Below are 22,095 nucleotides of genomic sequence, written 5' to 3' on the forward strand. Positions count from 1 at the left end.
GTTACAGTTACAATTTTGATCCGATTCTGCTCTACGCCTTGGGAAGAAAGAATGGATGAGGTGTGGGGAGGAGGATGGGATGGGACAGGACAGCAGGTCTGGAAAAGCAGCAGGATGATTCAAGACGAGGACAGGAGAGGCAGTGCTGGAAGACTCACTCACCATTACTGAGTCTCAAGGAAGCCTATAAAGGGTAACTGACCTGTTTTCTTCGTTCTACTGAGGAGCTGACAAGGACTGGGCCCAAATGTGAGCAGGGTCACACCTCAGAGCCACCACTTCTGGAGCACAGAGTTGGAACAACCTGAAAAAATAACAGAAGATAACATTAAAAGGGCTTAAAAGGAGGAAAAATTCTGCTTCTAATTTGCTCTACTCGGTGCCACCATGATGAAGACAATTCCTGTCTAGTATCTGCCGCTGTAAGCAAGCTGTTAGCTGATCCATGAGAATGTACAAGTGTTGCTGAAGCTGAGATGTCTTCAACAGCTAGGACCCCTATTACCTCTACCAAGTACATCCTACATTCCAGTGATGCTGAGGGCTCAATAATGACACATGAGAATGCTCAGAATGCTAGCTCTAGGTGGAGCTTTGAGCATCCTAGTGTCGTGGAAATAGTATTGGAATGCACGTACCATTCAATGGCAAAGCACCTGCCTAGCATGTGAGGCCCCAGGTTTCATCCCCAGCACCATAAACACCAAATAGAGACAAAAATGGCTGAAGAGACTCAGATGATTCTCCAGCATAAAGGAAGAAAAGAGACAGCACTTGGTGCCAGCAGAAACAGAGAAGAGAAAAGAGAGCTGAAGCAAGTAAGAAATGTACAACTAACAATGCCTTCAGGTGGAGATTCCTACAAATGCAGGGACGCTGCTTAACATACTGCAACTAAGACCAAATGCATGTCCCCTTCTTTCTGCAGAAGACATAGAAAACATCTTCAGACATGTCCCTCGGGAGTCTGAGATTGCTCTGCGGTTCCACAGACCCTGAAAGCACTAATCTGAGTGTTGGGCCCGCTGCTCAGTACAGAGAAAGGTGGCATGCAGCACGTTCTGGAGTCACAACTCTTGCTCTCAACACAGAAACAAAGATTGCAATACAGGGAGAGAACTTAAGAAGCAGAATAAGGGCCAGCACAACTCAGTGAGCCAGCAGCATCTGCCTAGCATGCACAGGAGCTCCAGGTTCCATGTACAGCAACACAGACAAAGGAGAAAAGCCCCATATAAACAACGATGCCAAGATGCAGTTGTCTGGCACAGTTCCTCACTTTTTCCTTTGTCAGAGCATCTGGAAACAAGCTGCGTAAAGTGTAGCACATAGCTAACCTCGAGCATTTCACTGGAGTCATTCACAAACAGCCCCCAAGCACCTTGGGCAGGTCTGATCTGTGTGGATGAGAACACTCCACTCCCTTTACTGTCAAAATCAGCTCCTGGGTAGATTGTGACACCCAGACTTCTCCAGCAGTTTGTCTGTTTTCATACTTCAGTGACTCCGTTCTCCATCTTTCTTTATGCTATTCTCTTTGAAAACTTCTCTGGGGCTGGAGAGATGGCTCAGAGGTTAAGAGCATTGACTATTCTTCCAGAGGTCCTGAGTTCAATTCCCAGCAACAACATGGTGGCTCACAACCATCAACCATCTGTAACAGGATCTGATGCCCTCTTCTGGTGTGTCTGAAGATGGCTACAGTGTACTCGTATAAGTGAAATAAATAAACCTTTTAAAGAAAGAAAGAAAGAAAGAAAGAAAGAAAGAAAGAAAGAAAGAAAGAAAGAAAGAAAGAAAGAAAGAAAATGTCTCTGGATTTTAGAATATTGGGAAACAAGGAGCAACTTACAGGGAAGGCTCTAAATGAGCCATGGAGACCCTCACATCTGGAGGCACCTCATACAACCCAGTATTCTCCAGGTGAAGAAAAGCACAAATCCTTCCACAGACACAGTCATATACTCAACATTTTTGTTCACTATTAAAGTAAGTAATGGGAGATGCCTACCCGGGGATCTTTGCTTTACTGCTATATGATGCGTGTTAGAGAAAAAGAAGCTGGGAAACACAGCTCAGTGGTAACTATTTGCCCAGCATTCTATAAAATATGAACCAAAGGCTGGACATGGTAGCATACACAGAGGTGGGTAGATCTCTCTGAGTCCAACGTCAGTACAGTTAGGCTATACAGTAAGACCCTGTCTCAAATACATAAATACTATCAACTTAGAATTCCTATCCAGTTTTCAGAAATGTCCAAACAAAATACTCTCGCAGATCATCCCTATCTATCTAAGCTTATTAATACCTAGAAAGAAATTAAACATTAAAAAAAAATTGGGGTGCATAGCTCAGTGGCAAAGCACTGGCCTAGTATTCTTGAGGTCTTAGGTTCATTTCTTCCACTTATACTGCTGTGGGGGGTGGGGGAGAGGACAAAAACTTTCCTTGATTGTATTCATTTTTAAAGTAGTTGGAGGTTGTGGGTTGTGGATGCAACTCCCACAGTAGAGTTTTTGTCTCTAACGTTGAGGCCCTGGGTTCAATGCTTAGCACTGAAGAAAAAAATAATATCAAGAGTTAAGAGTGAAAACATTTTTAAAAATATAATGATAAATTTAGTAACAGAGTCTAGAAAGAAGCAGCTCCTATTTTTTTGTAAACTGTCTAGATCTCCGAATAAGTAGAGTCAACTACAAGTATGCTTCAGAGTTGGAGACAAGTGTTGGGAATTAAAATTTTCCAGAACCTAAAAATCCCCTTAAAATTTAGACTCATGTCCTTCTCTTTCCATTGGAAACTTAAGAAAGCAAGCAAGCCCAAGTAGCTTCCCCACAAGCACAAAGAACCAAGAGGGAAGGATATACTCCAAGTACAGGGTCAGGCTAAGACTTGATTTTGAAAACTGCATCCTCTGACCTTGGATATAAATGATTTGGATGAGCTGAATTACAAGAGCCACCTCCCTGTTTGTTTTGAGTTCCACTGGGTCTAATGGAGGGAGCCACAAACCTTAAAGGATGGAAAAATACAAGGCAGTTTTTCAAAGGAACTTCAAGATACCCCCTTATCTCCATCACCACCACCTCAGAAAAATAGGGAGTTGGTGGGGGATGTTATTTCTAGTTATGTCCTAGAAGAGAAAAAGGTGACGAAGACTTTCTACAGCATTTAGGGGTGGGTCTGGGATGCTGAATATCTAGATTTTCCTTCCCAGAAGTCTTGTGCAAAGTCAGAGGCAAGATATCTTACAGAAGGCAGAGGTCTCTCTGGGAGGAGGAAGGGCAGGGGGAGGCCAGTCCCACCTCTGACCCCCTCCTCCCCAGATAAGGGACAATGCTATGTAAAGCCAGAAAGAGAAGAGATTAAGGAGCCTGTCTCCAGGTCTAGGGAGATAGCAACAGAGATGAAAGCTAAAAAGCAAGATGGTTTAAAAGTAAAGGGTGATATTCCAGCTTCTAAAGATGAAATCTAAAAAAAAATCTGTCCTCCGGCTCCCATGAAATATGAAGTTGAGATGCCTCAGCCTTTTATAATACTTGACTGAAAAGACTACAGCATAAGCCCCTATGTCCACAAATACAAGGGATGGTTCGTCAGGGATGTGTAAGTTGACAGCTGACCTGACCAGACCAGGCCAATCCAGAACAAGATGCAAAGTAGAAAGGGTAGAAGTTCCGATATGAGAATGACGGAAGGACTTAACAAACCATAAAAATATCTAGGCTGGGGACAGAACCTAACCTGACCAGATATTCCACTGGGTCCAAGCCTGCCCATCCTCAAGTCCAAGGCAAACCTGTGTCTGCTAACCAGGATGGCCTTGTGCATGCTCTGAAGGGTGAGAGAGCAGAGATGGTGGCTCTCTGAGTTCCAGGAAGTTGATGTGTTTCTTGGCTTAGGGGCTAGGCTATGCCTTGGATAGGGTGGCAACCCATGAAAGTCACCAGGCCCCACTCAATCGCACAGGCTTTGGTAAAACGAAGGAGGCTCAAAAAATTGTGCAGCAGCGTCAAGCCCTGCTTAACTGAGCACTGTGGGGTGCTACAGCCAACTTTGTATTGCTTCCTTGAGTAAAGATGGGTCGCTAGGAGAGTAGGCATGTACTCCTGCCTGGTTTCACACATCCAAGTTTATTTAAGAGACAAGCATGATGGTAATGCGTGAGATGGGCATCCAGGGATGGAAGAAAAATATATGATCTTCCTCTTTAGTTGTCTTCTCTACTTCTTTCAATAGACTACAGAAAATGGGCACTTTAACCCATCACTCCAAAGCTCTCCAGGCTTTAGCCCAAGTCTGCTTTCTGGCCTTGTCACTCACCAGTACCCATGGCTACCACTCTATGCAGTTTCTTGCTCCTAAGTGTGCATGACACCTCCTTAATCCTCATGGACCCAGGCCTTTTCATTCCAAACAAGAAGACACATCTAACTCTGTTGTCATATTTAATACTTAAAAAAAAAAAAAAAAAGCAGCATCACCATCAAGTGATATCTCTGAGGAGTAACCTTGCTATGCAGATGAAGCAACTACTTAGAGGAGTAACATCATTTGCCTCTGAAATACTGGGTGACTTATCTGGAAAAACAAATTGATGCAATGTTTCTGAACTCTGTTAAGTTTCTTTTGGACAAGATGTGTGATTCCTGGTACAGGGCTTGGGAGCACAGGTGCAGTCCTGATTTCCCACAATCTTAGCACGAGTCATTTCTGCTCTTTCAATTATCCAAGGCCTGGTCTTTCATATCTGTATCTGGGCAAGAAAAGAAAGGGAGTGCTCCTCTTCCTCATCTCTGCCCGTGGTCAAAGAAATGGGGTGGGTCTAGCCTTCAAAGGAGAGACATTCTCTTGCAAAGGGACCCAGGCCTTTATGTTCAGGGATGCTAAAAGCAAGTCCCACAGCTCAACCTCAGCTGTTTCACCGCCCAGTCCTGTGGAATGGCTTCATCTGCATAAGCCATTATGCATTAACAGGAGAACCCAAGTCTTCCAGGTTATGTCTGCTTCCACAGAAACTGTGTGCGGGCTTGGATAAGAGGAATCCATACTCCTGGCTTGTAGGGCAGACAGTTGTGACAAAGTAACAAACCAGGTATGTATATCAGAAGTAGGGGAAGAGCTACAGAGATAGCTCAATGGTTAACACCACTCACTGCTCTTTGCAGAGGATCCTGATTCAGTTCCCAGTGCCCACATAGTGGGGCTCACAACTACCTGTAACTCCAGTTCCAAGGGATTCAATACCCTTTTGAGGCCTCCAAGAGCATCTGCATGTACAATATATATATATATATATATATATATATATATATATATATATATACACACACATATACATATATATATATATATGTATACACACACACACACACACACACACACATATATATATGTATATATATTCACACATTCACTCATAAATGTCTCTTTTAAAAAAGTAGGAGACAGAGGGTAGTAGTTAGATAACATAGATTAACTAGACAAATATCATTTAAAGGAACTCTTACTAATGATTTTATCTAGACAGCAAGAAGTTTAACTGCAGCTGACATGTGAACACTGTTTACCTCAAAGGGCACAGGTCCTCCTCAATCTAACCTGGAGCTCCATCCCAACAAACCCAGTGATAGCTCAAAATGCCTCTCATGGCCCAGACCGACTGCTATTATACCCGTAGCACACTGTAGACCATCAGTTGTCTCCACTCCCAACTGTAGGGCTGAATGGAAACTGTAGCTATCTGGCCAGCAACAAGAGAAAGGATCAGACCATTGTTAATCAGAGAGAAGATCCAAACCCAAAATCCCAAGTAAGTGTTCTTTCAAATGTGTATTAAGATTTTTTTAAAAGGTTGTACTGTAAGTTGGCAGTTACCTATCTAGCCTAGCCTTTCACCAGAAATGAAAACTCACAACCTCTACTTCAAACTTACACCTCTGTGGGAAGGCCTGGCAGCTCTTCCTCACAGTTCTCTGAGGGATTGTATTTAGTCAACCCTGAGAACCAGCTCATGAAGGTCAACAACAAGGTCAAAACACCCCAGGATTTATACCAACTACCTTTCTGAGAGCCGCTGGCCTATCAAAGCTCTGAACAAACACCAAGGCACTGAAGCAAAGACTCTTCTAATTCTAACTTTGCATTTACTTACAACTAAATATGAGGAGAGAAAAGGAAGTCATCTACACTAGTCCTGTTTTCTAGGTCCCTTTAGAGAAACATTTTGGATGTAAGCTTCAGACAGGGTAGGGCTGGACTGCAATGCATGGGTGACCATGCGGTCCTGGACTCTACATGCCACTTCTCCAGCAGATGCAGTTCTTCAAGCCTCTGCTACTCCTTGAAAATTCACTTTGAGACTGGAGCCCTTTGGCCAGGATTTCTGTGGGCCTGGACAACCCCCCTGTGCTGCCTTCTCTGCCACTCCTAGGCAGTAAGGGATGTGCAACAAAGGGCAGAGGGGGAGAGAGAAGAGTTAGGGAGCATGACTATGACTGCCTCCTACAGATTTAGCATTAGCTCAGGATCTACTGAGGCATGCCTCTGCTTGGACTCAGAGAAGGAGGGAGGGTGGGAGGAAGAGCTAGTGAAGAACACTCCTTCCACAGTTCAGTGTCTGTTCAACATCTTCGAGGCCCTGGGTTCTATCCCCAGCACCATAAAGATGAAAAACAAAACAAAACGTGAACTGCTGGGAAGACAGTTTTCTGGTAGTGCCAGCCGGACTGAACCACATCACAATGGTGACTCTTCCTCCTATACCTCCTTGCTTCTTCATGGGAAGGAGGCAGGCAGCACCTTCCTTCATCACAGGTTCTCCTGTAAGCACACTGAATTAAAGAAGCTGACTCCACTCCTTGCAGCTCTTCTCCAGGGAGCACATCCTACAGACAGTATCTAACAACTGCCAAATTCACAAGGCCAAGATGCAACTGCCACCTGGCAGCCATTTGTCACCAAGCACCCTACTCCCCTGGGAGGGGAACACGGGTGGCCCTTGGCAAGAGGCTGTGAGAAGAACGAGTTCCTGGCCCTTTCCCCAGGCAGGCCAGACATTTCCTAAACACTGTTTTTCTGTTTGGCTATTAGGTCCTGTATTCCATCACTTTCTTGCCTAGCTTATCAGAAGCCTGTATCACTCTATACCAAACAGCCTAGGGAAAGTGGGGGTAAGAGGTCAAGGTGGTCTGCAACTGTACAAGGAATGCCTGTGTGGACAGAAGAGCAAGAGAGAGAGACAAGTCCTTGCCTACCTGTAGTGCATGGTCACCTGGTTTAGGGTGGGGTCTAACCTTGACTCCTACCCTACCCTACCTCCAGAGCAGTTCTGGCTTATCAGGAAACAACAGGTACAGGAAAGACTAGGGAGGGGCCTCTACAGTATACCTGTTTATAGAATTTAAAACTGGAAAAAGACAAGACTGAGTCACAGAAAACAGGATTCAACTTAAGAGTATACCAGAAGCCTGCTTGTATTCAAAAGTATGATACGTCCAGAGAACAGCCGTGGACATATCCTGAGGCAAAAGTTCTATGTCAGAAATGCAGTAAGCAGTTCATATGCAGTTAATCCTCCTGCAAACCCTATATAGTAATGACTATTATCTATCTGCTGGATGTCCTACTGCTCTGTGGGATGGCAACAGGTCTCTATCTGGGATTCTGTGGTTCCAAGATTCTTCTACTTATCAAGTCACCAGAAAAACCACTGAGAAACCCTTCAGTTGAAGGACATGAGAAAGCTAAAGGCCTGGGAAACCAATGAAGTTAGAAAGGCTGAGAATGAAGAGAATTTTCTGAAACACACAAACACTGCAGGACTGGAAGGTCCACCCGGACAAACATGATGAACGGTGGAAGGCACAAAGAAACTGTGCTGGGACCCATGATCCTTCAAACCCAGGCTTTCTGTTTCTTTGCTGGGTAGAGGGTACTTCATCTTATGGTTCTAGGTAAACAGCTCACCATTGAAGGATATCAGGGCAGGAAAGAAGGCAGGAATTGTAGCTGAGCAGTGGACAGATGCTACTTACTAGCTAGCTCTGGTTTGGGATTTTTAAAAAACAAACCAAAATGTATTTATTGTGTATGGAGGTGAGAAGGCAGCTGGCTCTCTGTGGATTATGAGATCCTAGAATCAAACTCAGGTTTTCATGTTGGGAGGCAGGCACCTTTATTTGCTGAGCCATCTTGCCAGCCTTAAACCAGGGATTCAAAAGACAACAGCCACTGGATGGAAGAGCTTGCTTCATCTGGTATTCAAATAGGGTGGGTAACCAACTACACAGACAAATATTACAAAAATAATTTTTAAAACATCTAATCAGAGTGTGATTCTTCTGGCTGATGAATTACACATTTCTGAGCCTCAGTTCTCCTATCTGAGAGTGAAGTGGAATTATTGAAATATATGGGAAACAGTATAGTGCCCCCAGTCTGAGCTAACAATATACTTCTTCAACCAACGTCTGGTTACCCCTGCCCCTCTCCCTCTGGTGTGAGTCTGTCTGCCTCTAGCTGCCTAACAGCTTCTCTTATTATATTGGCAAAGCTCTAACAGCAGCCCAGTGTGATGTTCTTTGTTTTAAAAAATCCCATCTCATCCCACAAGCGAGACAATTAAAAATATGTAAGTTGGCTTATCACAAATGCAATTCCACTGATAGCAAAGAGCAGAACAGCTGTTGATTCTCCAGGCGCTGCATGGCAAGCAGGAAATAAAACCCATCCGGCTTTGTATACTGCCGGTGGAACAAATCCTACTCGGCTCCACATTTGCGAAACCAAAGAATCCACACACACAAGGACAGGGCATGGCTGCTTCTTCCTCATATTCCCCAACACAGCCTTTCTCTTCCAACTGCAGCGCCTGAACCTGGTGCTGCTGACACCCAGCTCACCCAGCTATGTGCCTGGTCTGCAACTGGGCTGCAGTGATCTGGCTGTTCTGGGTACTTCTCTGAAATAGAACTAAGTATCCTGTTACATTTACAGCTTGGGGGAAAAGCTGGGGTAAAGTTCAGTAGCAGCTTGTAGAGTTTTGGGCAATATCCCGCAACTCTTTCATGAGTCCCAAGGTCTCTGGCTGATATGTTTGGGAAAGGGTGCAGCCGGATTCAGGAATCTCCAGTCTTCCCTGCAGGAGTGCAAGCTAAGCAACCCCAGGGCAGGTGGTTAACCTCAGATCAGAAGGTGCTGCACATTCCCAGAATTCAGGGCAGTTGTAGGAAGACACTCCTTGGAAAACCAAAATGATTTGGGGAAAGATAAAACTGCTGTCTGAATTGCTCCTTCCCTGGCCGCTTCTAGAAGGCAATGGAACAGAGAGAGTCACATCTTTCAATTGCCCATTGGAAAAGTGGTCAGCTGTGGTCAAAATTTCACAGTGGGGAATCAGACATTACCAACTGTCAGCTGAGAATGACTGTGCTGGGGGAAGTGACGTACCCAAGCTCCCAGGGACCTGATGGGCTGCCCTCTGTGCACAGAACAGATGACCTTTCCTCCTCCCATCTCCCCGATTTTCCCTCTAAGAAAAGAATTCACTACTGCATGTGTGAAGGCAAACAAAGACTCCGATATACAAGTGGTTGGTGAGTATTGATTATATACACTAACAATCCAAAAATCACTGGCAAGCAAATGTGACTATGGGGTAAGACTTGTCCTTCCTAAGAGACTGTGTGTCAGGAAATCTTGGCATATACTGAGTACCAAGAGGCTAGTTTGCCTCAGCATAAGTCCAGGCTTAGGGAGATTTAAGGCAGTACTGAAGGAAGTCTGAGGCTCTGGTCCTGACTGCCCCAGCCTTGACCATTGGAAGGATTAGCTCATGGCGACTGTACTGCCAGGGGTGGCACTTGCAGGATTAGGTTTGGTCTTGCTGCTGTGAAGGGCTACTCTCCACTTCTGACCGGCTCTGAAAGAAGCATGTGTCGCCAAAGTACACAGGCTCATTTGCTTTAGGCTGATCTCCTACCCTACCAGGTGCTGAACATGCCCAGGCTTCTGAATGCCAGTTCGCATCTCACAGGCCCCACCCTAAACAGACAGCTCCTTTACAAAGAAGCGAATTCCCACCAAGAGTTACAAAGTACACAAAGAAAATGAAAGAGGAAGATAACCCCAGAGAGACAGGCCCCTTCCTTGAACTCCCTCTCATATATAAATAATCACTTGGCCTCCACTGAACCCACAACTAAAAGGAAAGGGATATCCTGACCCCAGTGCCACTCAGAGACTCAGGAGGGTCCCAGACATCTGGACATGGCTGGATGGCTGGACAATTCCAAGAGACAGATACCTGAGCATAATATCCCAGTTTGGATGACCAAGCTGATACCTATTTACATAAGTAGGAAGTGATTTGCAAATCCTCAATCAAAAAGACATGGAATTGCTTTCACATGTCTGTGAAACACAGACCTACATCTCAGAGTTCTCCAAAATATAATCATAAACCAAGCATGTGATAAAGTCACTCTCCTGTTCAAAACATCCCCACTCTCTTTATCTTCCTTTCACAGTTTGCCATCCAGTGATAGGAGGGGCCAAGCCTCTAACAGTCCACACTTTATCTCATACTGACCACTCAAAGCCAAGGGCTGGACTTCCTGTAGCTAGCCTGGAGAGACTGTTTGACTTGTTCCAAATACTTGCCTCTCCTGCCTGTCACAGTGTCTGAGCAACACCTACCCAACATCCACTTCAGCTCCAAACAACCTTGCAGTCCAATAAAGTAGCACACTTAAAACTGTTTTAGCATTTTAATTTATTTTCTGTGCACATGTGCTATACATGTACCCGATGTCTGGGAACATCTTCTATGAGTAGATTCTCTACATTCAGTATGTGAGTCCTGGGGATAAAACCCAGGCCATTAGGCTGAACCATCTCACATGAGATGCAGTGTGTGGGAGACCTGACATGCATAAGACAAGAACATGCTTTCTGGGGTCACTTATGGATTTGCTGTGTCTAGAGCAAACACAATAGCTACAAACAAGCTTACACACACACACAGTGAAAGGGATCTAGCTATGAAGACCAGGTTGTCCTTAAAGTCATGATCCACCTGCCTTTGCCTCTTGGCTATTGGGTTACAGGTGTAAGCCATTATTCCAATGTACATACATTACTATTTTTTAAGTAACTGGTATGTGCTGCTATTCTTTAACCACTGGAACCAAGAGCAAGTGCTTGTATGCACACACAAAGTAGCTATGCTATTCCATCCATAGGCTAGATAGAACTGATATCCATGTGGCCTCTGTCCTCTGCTCCACAGACACAGGACCTGGCAAGAGAGAGTGAGGGAACAGGAGCCAACTAACTGGTCAGGCTCACACGGCAAACAGCAGACACTCTTCAACACCCTCAACTCCCCCACAAGGCCATGAAGTCAGAAAGAACCTGTACAAAGAAAATAGAAAACGTGCAAAAAACACACTCTTGAGGAAAACTTAAAAGCTATTTTAAAAAGATACTTCATTACAATTCCAGAGGAGGGAAAACAAATGAACAAACAAGCAAACACAGTCCACTAAACCCAGGCACACACATGCTTATGCAGAAGTCAAAATACAATTCAAGTGAACAGCAGATGGTTAATTGAATTATGGTTGTAAGCACATTTCCACAAGCACATTAGAAGTTGGTGATATTCTGACATGGTCACAATGGGAATTCAATATTTTTTTAAAGCAAACAAAAACTGTATCTGGTATAATAGAACATGTGTATAATTCTAACACTTACAGAAAACCAAACCCAGGGCAGCAGGCAAGATGTCTCCAAGGCCACCAAGCCTGCTGACCTGTGTTGGATTACCCAGCACTAACTAGCAGAGAAAAAATGGATTCCTTCATGATCCTCATGACCTCTTATCATGACACACCAGTATTAATTAATTAATGCCAAATCAAAAGTCTGACAAGCCTATACAACTGACTGCCTATTCACAGAAGCAGTATTTACAGGTAAGATAGAAATGCAAAAAACAAAAACAGGACAGTCCTAAACATGCCATCTCTTTATTCCCTGTAGTTAACCCTTAATTCTCTGATCTGGCTGAGGCAAGAAAAATCAGTTTATGATTCCTCTGTAAGTGACTATGTGGAAATGTAAAAATAATAAAAATAGATGCAAATTTATAGTCAAGTTTTACTGGCAAAGGGGCTCAGTTTCTCTGTGTCATTCTGGCTTCTACTACCAAACATGCAGTGCAGTGGATGGAGAGGGCTGAAGGGAGAAGGGGTTTTAGGCTCATCCTTAGTGCTTTTTGAGGATGTCCAATCCAAACCACAGAGGTGAGTACCTTCTCTCCAGGTGCTAGAGTTAGTTACTGAAGATACACCGCACTGTTTCTGTCCTCTGCATGGGGAGAAAACCAAAGCCCCCCTTCTGCAGGCACTACAGCCTACTAGACCCCCTGAGGCTCCAGGTATCAGAAGCACCAGAGGGCAAAAGAACCCCTGGCTCCCAGGGTGGGCAGACAGAGCAGATACAAAGAGTGAAATTCCAGCCCAAGGGAAAGTGGACCATGAGCCAAACACAAAAAGCTGTGGGGCTCACCAGAGGTAAGAGGTGTGGAACACAGGGGCAGTGGGACAAAGGCAAACCAAATGTTGGCAACAAGAACACTGCGTGGAGAAAGCAAAGTTCCCAAATTCTACCATTTTCACCCTTCCCTAGTGAAAGGCTGATGCCCACAATTAAATTGCTTTGGCTTTAAGGTTAAAAGGCACTCCTTGAAATGAGATAAGGACATTAATAACTGAGATCTTATGCCCTTACTTGGCAAAAGAAACAAGCTGCTGCCCCCCACCCCCATCTAACTACAAACCTTTTGCTTTGTTTCTGACCCATGAAAAAGGCTCCCCTGGGAGTCCTTGGAGCATACAGCACTTTGTGAGAAAGGAGGGAGAGTGGAGTAGGGGAATGGCAAAGATGAGGCTGGCAGAATGACTCTGAGGTCAAGGTTCCATCCGGGAAGGGGTGAACTTTAGCCTGCCACTGTGGAAACCCACTGATGGGCATTTTGTTTGTTTTTGGCCTGGGGTGAACTAATCATATCCATATTTTAAAAATCTTTTGGCAGCAATGTAAAAACTAAATTACTAGAGGCACATAACTGAGCTAGGAGGCAACTATGATAGTTTGGAGGACAGATACGAAAAGGTACTGGTGTTGGGTGGGGGGAGGGGAGAAGATGGAGGTGGAGCATCACAAAGAGAGAAGGGAGAGGAGGTTCTTGTGGCCAGGATGATGTTCAGAATGATCCTCGACTGCCTGCATAGGGTAACACAGCAGATGACAAAGTGGTTAGCTGATGGGGGAAATTCCTCAGGGAGCAAGGAATATGGGCCATACAATGGGATGACTAATTGTGGAACAGCAAAATTAACTAAGTCCCAGATCTCAGGCGTGGCAAGAGGCTCCTTTACCAGCTAAGCCATCTTTCTAACTGTTAAAGTTTTATGTGAGTCTACTTTAAATGGTTAGTTGTGACCAGAAGCTTGAGCTCTGGACAGGGTAGGTCTACAGTGCTTTTTCTCTGGTAATCTTGGGCTACTAGATTGTAGTAGTACTAGATTGTAGCCCAAGGCCATACTAGATGGCCTTCCCTGTGGGCATGTGAGGGGAGGTAGTTCAGAAGTAACTACTTTGCTTAACATTTATTAGTTTACTCAATATATAGACCATGAAGCCAACAGAACAGGGTTGTCTCCTAAGCAGGCAACAGGGTCATTCCCTTCCTACCCATCTGCTCTGAACCTGCTCAAACTGAGTCCCACCTCCAACAAAAAAAGTTCATGAAAACACTGGGAAACTGTTCTATCTAGGTCCCTTCTAAGTGCAGTATGGGAGCAGAGGTATAGCATGGTATAAAGACTTTGCCAAGCACACCTGAGGCCCTGGGCTTAAGCTTCAGGTCTGAAAAATCAAATCACCCATAAAAAAAGCAAGTTGGCACATGTAAGCATTGACAAAGCTAACCTAAAATGAACATAGTGCCATGCTAACTGTGTAGCATTTAAAATTACTACAGGAGCTAGTGAGACCTCAATGGATAAAGGTACTTGCCACCAAGCCAAAGTTTGATTCCCAGGACCCACAAGGAGGGTAGACCCAACTTCTAAAAGTTGTCCTATCTAGGGGCTGTAGAGATAGTTCGGCTGTTAGGAGTGTTTGATTCTCTTGCAGTGGACTCAGGTTTGGTCCCTAGCATCCATCCATATGGTGCCGCCTTGCAACCATTCCTAACTCCTGTTCTAGGGGACCCAACATCTTCTTCTGGCCTCCAAGAATAAGAGGCACACATGAGACACACATATAAGTAAAACACTCATACACATAAAATCAAAATTTGTTTAAAAAGTTGTTTCACTTGCACATACAAGGTGGCACACCCATTCACATACATATACAGAAATATAAAAATTAAAAGGTAAAGGAATATAATAAAAATTTAAAACTATACATAAGGGGGGGCGTGGTAGCTTGTGCTGAGACAGCAGGAACCCAAGTTCAAAGCCAGCCTAGGATACATAATGAGTTCCATTTTAGACTGGGATATAGATGTTATACAGCAATACCTTTTGTGTATGTCTGTTTCCTCCTGTACAAGGGATGGACTCCATCTGCCTGGTACTGGATTCCATCTACTGGACTACAGCCCTTTAACCTATGGCTCTTCATCAAATTTACCACCGTCACAGACGGGCACCTGGATAGTAACTAACAATAGTGTAACACCTAAACCTCTAACCTTCCCTTTTCTTGGGAAGAGATAAAGCATCAAATTAACTTTCATAGAACACATGACAATAACTCAATACATATTGGACAAATCAGCTTCTAAAAAATCCCCTGAGGCATGATACAAGCATGAGAATTCCCAAACATTTTCCTGGAGAGGAAGGGGAACTGGTGAGCCTCAGGCCCATCACTGCCGCTACTCAGGTTTGTTCACGTAACGACTATTCCAGAATGTTTGGTGACTGTTAGAAGAAAGCACTCAGCCTGTATAAGGTGGACTTCTCTAAAGGGGATGCAAGAGAGCCTTATGGGTTGTGTACCTATACCTCACACAATCAATTCCTGGGGATTTCAGGTTATGGAGGTCTTAGTGAGCATTTTAAATGGAAACCATCAATAAAAGCTGAGATGCCCTTAAAAGATGTGTGTGCCTCCCTGTGCTCCCCAACAACCAAAGTGCAATGCATAAACGGCCTATTCAGAAGAACATATCAGCTAGAAAAAACAGAATCATGAGGAATTGGGAATGTGACTGTGCATAGTAGGTACTTGGTGCTAGCTGGCCTGGTCCTTGTTCTTGTTGCTTACATCTTTTGAAGATGAAACTAATGTTTTTTTCCTCTTACCTTCAGGCTGTCAAAGAGTTTTTAAAAAGAAACCTGAGTTGGCATAGTGGCATGTGCCTTTAATTCCAACATTTGGAGGCAGAGGCAGGTGGGTCTCTGTGAGTTTGAGGACAGCCTGGTTTACAAGTTCCAGACTGGGCAAGTTCCTGGCAGGGATACACAGTAGGACTCTGTTTCACAAAGTGCTCCCTTCAAACCAAAAAGGTTCCTTAAGAACAAACAGGACTTGCATTCTCACTTGCACTCTCATGATGTGGGGAGGAAATACTCCCTAAAGCATCAAGTATTACTTACATTTATGTATATGTATCTATGTACTTGTGAGATAGGGGCCCACTGTGTAGTCCTGGTTAACTTGGAACTCCACCTGTCTATGCTCCTCTGGTGCTGGGATTAAAGGAATGTATGACTATATCTGGTAAATATTTATGATAAAACCACCATCCCATCCCACCCCTAAGATCTATTACTAGGTCTGAGGGAGGGGGCACTCGTCAAGAGCTTGCCACTTAAGGGCCAGAAAGCAGCAGAAGCAGCAGAATTAAGTAGGTGCTCAAGTGCATCAGAAGCAGACAGGTGTGTGCACGGGAAAGGGTCTGGAAAATCTGATGTTGGAGGTGATAGTCAGAAAGCACCAGGTACTGCTGAAGAGCAGAGGATGATTACAGAGGGTGTGTGGGGCAAATTATGGGGAACTGGGAAAGCTGGGTTTGGGGTAGTGAGGGGCATAGGCGCACAGTAGTCTGAGAAGATGATGTAAGAGTTCAGAAGACTTGTTTGAACACGGTGACTGGGGGTGGGGAGTTGGGTGACTAGAAAGGGGAACAAAGGGAATAGAGAAGGTAAACCAGAACAACTTTCAAAGAAAGGCAGGCAGGCCAAGAGAGACAAGAACTGCCACAGGCAAGTGGCCCAAGGCACTAGGATGGTGGCCAACAAAAAGCTACACAGAGTTAGTTGAACTAAATTCTGTTCTAAAGACTGGATGTGAAGCAATGCAAAGAGGCCCAGAAGGTGGTGGCAGTGTAGAAGTGGTGAGGGAGGGAACTTGAAATAGGGAACAGAAGAGACACCCCACCCCCTCAAGCATAAAGGCCAGAAGACAGAGCACTTTCATCTGAATATGGTAGAGTGGAATCCAAGAGGGTCCAAGGAGGCCCCTTTGCTGGAGGGTCTTAATCTTTAGCACACAGTAGGAACTCAAATATTTGGCTGATTGGAAATCTCCAGAAAACAGGCAGTTGATCCTAGCTGTGAGCTGGAAGAAGAGGATTGGGCAAGTGATGGTTTCATGAGCAAAGGAACCCAGAGAACAGGCAGGAGACAGCCCAGTGGCTGTCAGAGATAAACAGACGTTCCCCACTCCCACCCCCTACCACCAGCCCAGTAGCCCAGGAAGGATGAAGCTCAACAGAGGGGAGCCGTTGGTTCTAAAGTCTTTACAGGTAGGAAACCTCACGGTGTTCTCCATCAGTCCTCATGCCTACAGCCCCAGTACTCCCAAGGTTGAAACAAGAGAATGGAGAAAGTTCAGGGATATTAAACCAAGTAGGGATACAAGTCCAGCCTAGACTATAGGAGTCTACCTCAAAACGCATGGCCTCACACAGGCACCCCAAATATATCTATAATCTGTATTAGGAGCCCGAGACAGGACACTAATTCAAGGTCATCCATGACTACATTGTGAGTCCAGGCCAGCCAGAGTTACAAAATCTCAAAAAACACTACACCACCCACACACCCATGCACACACACACACACACACACACTGGTCCCAGGGACAGTTAAGTGGTACTTCTGGAAAGCCCTGTTTCTACTCAAGGAGTCTATGGCACCATATTCCTACTCTTGATGGCTGGTAGAAGAAAAGAAAAATGCATATTTCAAACACTGCATCTTATACTCTAGTAGTTAAAGGCAAGCCTGTTACTTTTTCTTCTAATCCAGTCATGTAGCAGTTCTCTAGTTAAATATAAACTAGGGGGGTCTACATACAAATACCAAAGGCACCAGGTCTCTCAGAGAAGAAAAAACACCGTCTAAATGTTCATCCCAAAATACTTCCACATTTTTCTTTCTGCGCTGAACTTTGTAGGTCTGAGATATGGCTCAGTATAAAAATGGCTGGAAAGTCACAGAAGACAGGGTCCCTCTATATAGTCCTGGCTGACCTGAAACTCAGAGATCTTCCTGCCTAGGCCTTAAGAGCTGGAATCAAATACATAGGCCATCAAACCCAGCAAAAAGAAGCACAGAGCCCAGCAAGAACACTATGATCCAGACATTTCTCAGAGGTTCATCCAAGTCTGGACTACTCTGGAAGTCTATCAGTGTAAACCAAGTAGTTCTTTTTCAGGTTAGTTCTTTATTTTGTTTAGATTTGCTCTTTCCCATCTTTATTCAACTACTAGTTGATCAACTGCTTCTCAAGGGAAAATCCTACGCTTACATTGGAATGTCAAAGCCTCAGTTAAGCTTGCAGAAAACTAAAAATTTCTGCACTTTGGAACTGAAATATGTTCGAGCCATACAAAGCATAGCAGTTGCTCCCAGCCAAGATGAAGCATGAAAGGGGTGATGCTATCTTTATCCTCCACCTAGAGTTAGCCAGGATGCTGTCCCCTACAGAGCTGCCCAAAATGTGTGGGCCAGCAAAAGACCACTAACAGCAACAGATTTCAGACCTGTCTGGAAAATGTACTTGATCATCACATTTTATCTTTTTTAATAAGATGTATTTATTTCTATAATGTATATGATATGATATTCACATACATCTGTATAATGTTTATGTGAATTATGTATAATATATGCATATAATATATGCCCACATGTATGTAGTAATCCTACATACATGCCTGATGCCTAAGGAGGCCAGAAAGCATTGCATCTCCGGGAATTGGAGTTTCACAAGGTTGTAAGCTACCACATGAGTTCTGGGAACCAACCCTGGGTCCTCTGGAAGAGCAGCCATTGTTGCTCTTAAGCACTGAACCATCTCTCCAGCTCCTGTCACTAATTTTAAAAGAATGTAAGGGAATAAGCAGTTCTTCATGTCATTTGGAAGCATTTTCATCGGCTCAAAATGCTAATGATTAGATCCCCTCCATGTAACTCCTTCCAAGAGCCTTCTCAAGTGGAAGGCTGAGAACTGTTTTATCCCATCTCCTGGAAGGAAAAACACATTTTCTCTATTACACTGAAGACTCAACAGAAACTTTTAAAGTGTCTGATGGAATCCAGCTTCACACAGGCATCTCAGAGAGGGCAGAGAGATGAAAGGCCAGAGAAGACTCAAAAGGGAAGGTGATGAGAACAGGGCCTCCCTGCTAAGCCCAGAGATTGCACATAGGTTAACTGAAGAAAATGTTCCTGTAATGTTGATTGAACTACACCTCACTCTGAGAAACCACTTCCCACTAACTCCCTGATTCTCCCTTTAACAGCTTCATTCTGTTTATTTTTCGGTTTTAAATGGCTGAGCAACTAGAACCTAGCCACGCACCTCCATGATTGGCCAATACTGCCAGTAGCCCACCACACATATAAACCACCAACGAATGAAGCTCGTGGTGAGGGGGCTTAACTTAAAATGTGAACTGTCACCATCACACCATACTTCCTGCTATTTCTCAGATTGTCTCCATTCAAAAAAAAAAAAAAAAAAAAGTGATAGGGCCTGGTAAACTGTCACCCTAAAGATCAGCAAGCACACGCACGCACCCTGTGGTTGTGGGGTGGATTTCTGAGCCACTTTTTGTGCCTGTGTTCAATTCTTCCATTTACCATTCACATCCTGACCTTGAGACACTACCGTGTCTCATTTTCCTCAGCTAAAAGACAAAGTCAATAAAAACAGATACATCATATGGTTATTGTGGGCAACAGATGAAGACATTTGATAGGAGCATAGACTGGGACCCACAGTACAAACCCTCTAACACTTACTGCTGTTTCATATGTGTGATCCCATGTATGTTTCCCAGACATTCACAGTAGTGAATGCTTATCAGAACTTTAGGCTTAACTCTTCAATCATGAATCCGATTGGTGTTAACACTTAAGTCATTCTCAGTTAACCTTTCCTAATACCTCAGTTACTGGGTGTAACAGTTTTGTAGGACCCCACAGCAGTTTCTTCTTTTGCTTATGGTGCTAATTATCAATCCAAGAACCTAGGGCCTTGCACATACATACTGACAATCTATCATGGACCCTGCCAGCCCTCTAGTATCTGACGAAATCTAAGAGAATCTTCATTGCCAAGTGCCATGGTGATGCTTATGCACTTATTTGTGGAAATACACTTTGAGAATCACTGTTAAGTGAACAGTTAGTTCAAGTTTTAGGTTTTAGGCCTAAGTCTTCATTTATTTATGGTCAAAGGAAACCTTCAGGAGATGAAATGATAAAGGAGACAAAGCAGGCAGCTCACTAGTTAGAGAATAACTGACTGGTCAGAGAATAACTAGTTAGAGAATAACTAGTTAGGGAATAACTTTGCATTCGGGCAGGTCACTTGCTGGTCAGGGCCATGCACATCACTGCAGCCTGGATCCTTGCGTAATTAATCCTGGAAGTGAACTAGACCAACAAGTTGTAACTCTTCTGAAGATTTTCTATCAGTAATAAAGGCCTGAGTTAAATGTTTTAGGCTTCAAGGATTATTTGATACCACATTCGGTATAGCTTAAATTAACCAATGTCTATCTGTCCCAGATATGGTAGCCCATGCCTTTAATCCTTAGCATTCAGAATTCGGAGGCAGGTGAATCAGTGAGCTCTATATCAGCGTGATTTATTGAATTCCAAGTTGTACAACCATGAGATCTTGTCCCTGTCTCAAACCAAACCAAACCAAACCAAACCAAACCAACCAAACCATCAAGAACAATGCCTATCATCTTTATGACAAAGGTACCCAAACTGTTTCTAATCTATGAAAAGCACGTGAGTATGTGTGAGGGTGAATGTGTAATCAGCCAGGATGTCTACCCTATCCTCATTAACTTTTATCGGCAAAAGTATTATTACATCTTCCCTTTGAGGTCTGTTTCTACCCAATTATAAAAACCCCTCACTGCAGTATCCTCATGAAACAACTCTCACTGAGAAAACTAAATATGCTCACAAGTATTTCCAGGGTGAAAAGTAACATGCTGGAGGATTTGGAACAAGAGCTGGGTGAGATGATGTGCCCACAGAAGCCTTCTGTACCTATGGCTTCTATAACCTGATCCCCTAACAACCCCCCCCCCCACACACACACCTCCCTGCCCAAATCTAAAGTTTCTAAAGGAAAACTGGGATCTGCTGTGCCTTGAGTGCTATACTGAATCAGAGTGAGGTCACATGAGAACTCTATTAGATATTAAAAATAATCTAGATTACTAAATTTTAGCATCTTTGATAAGGGATCTTGGAAGCTACTGCCTGCAGATGAGAAGGGAGACTGTTTTCTGTCTCCTTACTGGAACCCTTTCAACTTTCATTCTGTTTCTTTGGGACAGACCAAAAGCACAAAGGTTCCATTTGATTGTGTGTGGACTAATAACTTATTTTGCCTAAATAGAAAGGAGAGGGGGGATCTCTTTCTTTTTGAAAGGTAGGGAAGACAAGATCTCACTAAGATCTCACTAAGTTGCCCAGGCAGGCTGACCTCAAAAATCTCTATCTTGCTGCCTCAGTTTCCCCAAGTGCTAAGATTAGAGGCATGCAACCAAAATGCCAGATTTAAACTAGAAAACACATAAAACTGAAAGAACTGAAAAGAAACAATAAAAATATATGCAACAGAACAAACATAGCCGTTCATTCTACTGAGCCAGAAGAGCACTTCCTGGAGGGCTATCATTAAAGACCCTAGTTTACAACTCATTTCAAAGGAGGCAGAGTTTTCTAATGGAACACACAATCATTCTATATAGAACAAAAGGACTCTTTTATTTCCCTACCTCCCCCCACACCACCACACACACCTTTTCACTTCCAGAGATGGTTATTGCCCACACCTTTAGTATCAGTACTTGGGAGGAAGAGGCAGGTAGACCTCTGTGAGTTTGAGGACAGCCATGGCTACAAAGAGAAACTCTGTCTCAAAAAAACAAAAAGAAGCAAACGAAAGGAGAGAGAAAGAGAGAAATGAAAAAGAGAGAGAGAAAGAAGGAAGAAAGAAAAAGAAAATCTAGGTTGGGTGCAGTGGTATATGCCGGTAGCTTTGCTATTCAGAAGGCTGGAGCGGGAGGACTGTTTGAGCCACTAAGTTTGAGTGACACAGCAAGATGCCCTTTCCAGGTGCCCACCCCATGCTAGAAATTAAACCTAGGCTCTCACATTTGTTAGGCAAGCTCCCTCCCACTAAGCTAAATTTCCAGCCCTGAAAACCTAGCTTTCAATTACCCCCATACATAAAAACAATGTCATTTTATTTGTGTTATGGAGACCAATAAGTCTTCATTTGAATCCTGAAGCAGAATCATTTCTTCACTTTTCATAAGGAAATAGCATGTAATATTCTTAGACCATTAAAAAATAGTAACAGGAATTGTGCGCTGTTAGAAAAGAGTCTTATTAAATTAGCTAAATGAAGCAGCATCACGTCTTGCTAGAGACTTTCCCACGAGGTTCCTAAATGATTTATTATCCAGCCAAGTGACTTTATAACACTCATACTGTTTCATCAAACCAGAGTCCTTTGCAT

At 43.8% G+C, this 22,095-nt stretch overlaps 1 protein-coding gene across 8 annotated transcripts in view; it reads right to left on the reverse strand.

Moving 5' to 3' along the window:
* Rreb1 (ras responsive element binding protein 1) overlaps nucleotides 1-22,095 on the reverse strand; it is a 180,473-nt gene that overhangs the window by 63,861 nt on the left and 94,517 nt on the right. For all 8 annotated transcript variants that reach the window (XM_076939177.1, XM_076939176.1, XM_076939178.1 and 5 more), the window contains exon 2: nucleotides 203-304. The gene's annotated coding sequence lies outside the window, so the exon portion shown is untranslated. The remainder of the gene's footprint in view (nucleotides 1-202; nucleotides 305-22,095) is intronic.

The sequence above is a fragment of the Arvicanthis niloticus genome, chromosome 8, assembly GCF_011762505.2.
Source record: "Arvicanthis niloticus isolate mArvNil1 chromosome 8, mArvNil1.pat.X, whole genome shotgun sequence".
Taxonomy (NCBI): Eukaryota; Metazoa; Chordata; class Mammalia; order Rodentia; family Muridae; genus Arvicanthis; species Arvicanthis niloticus.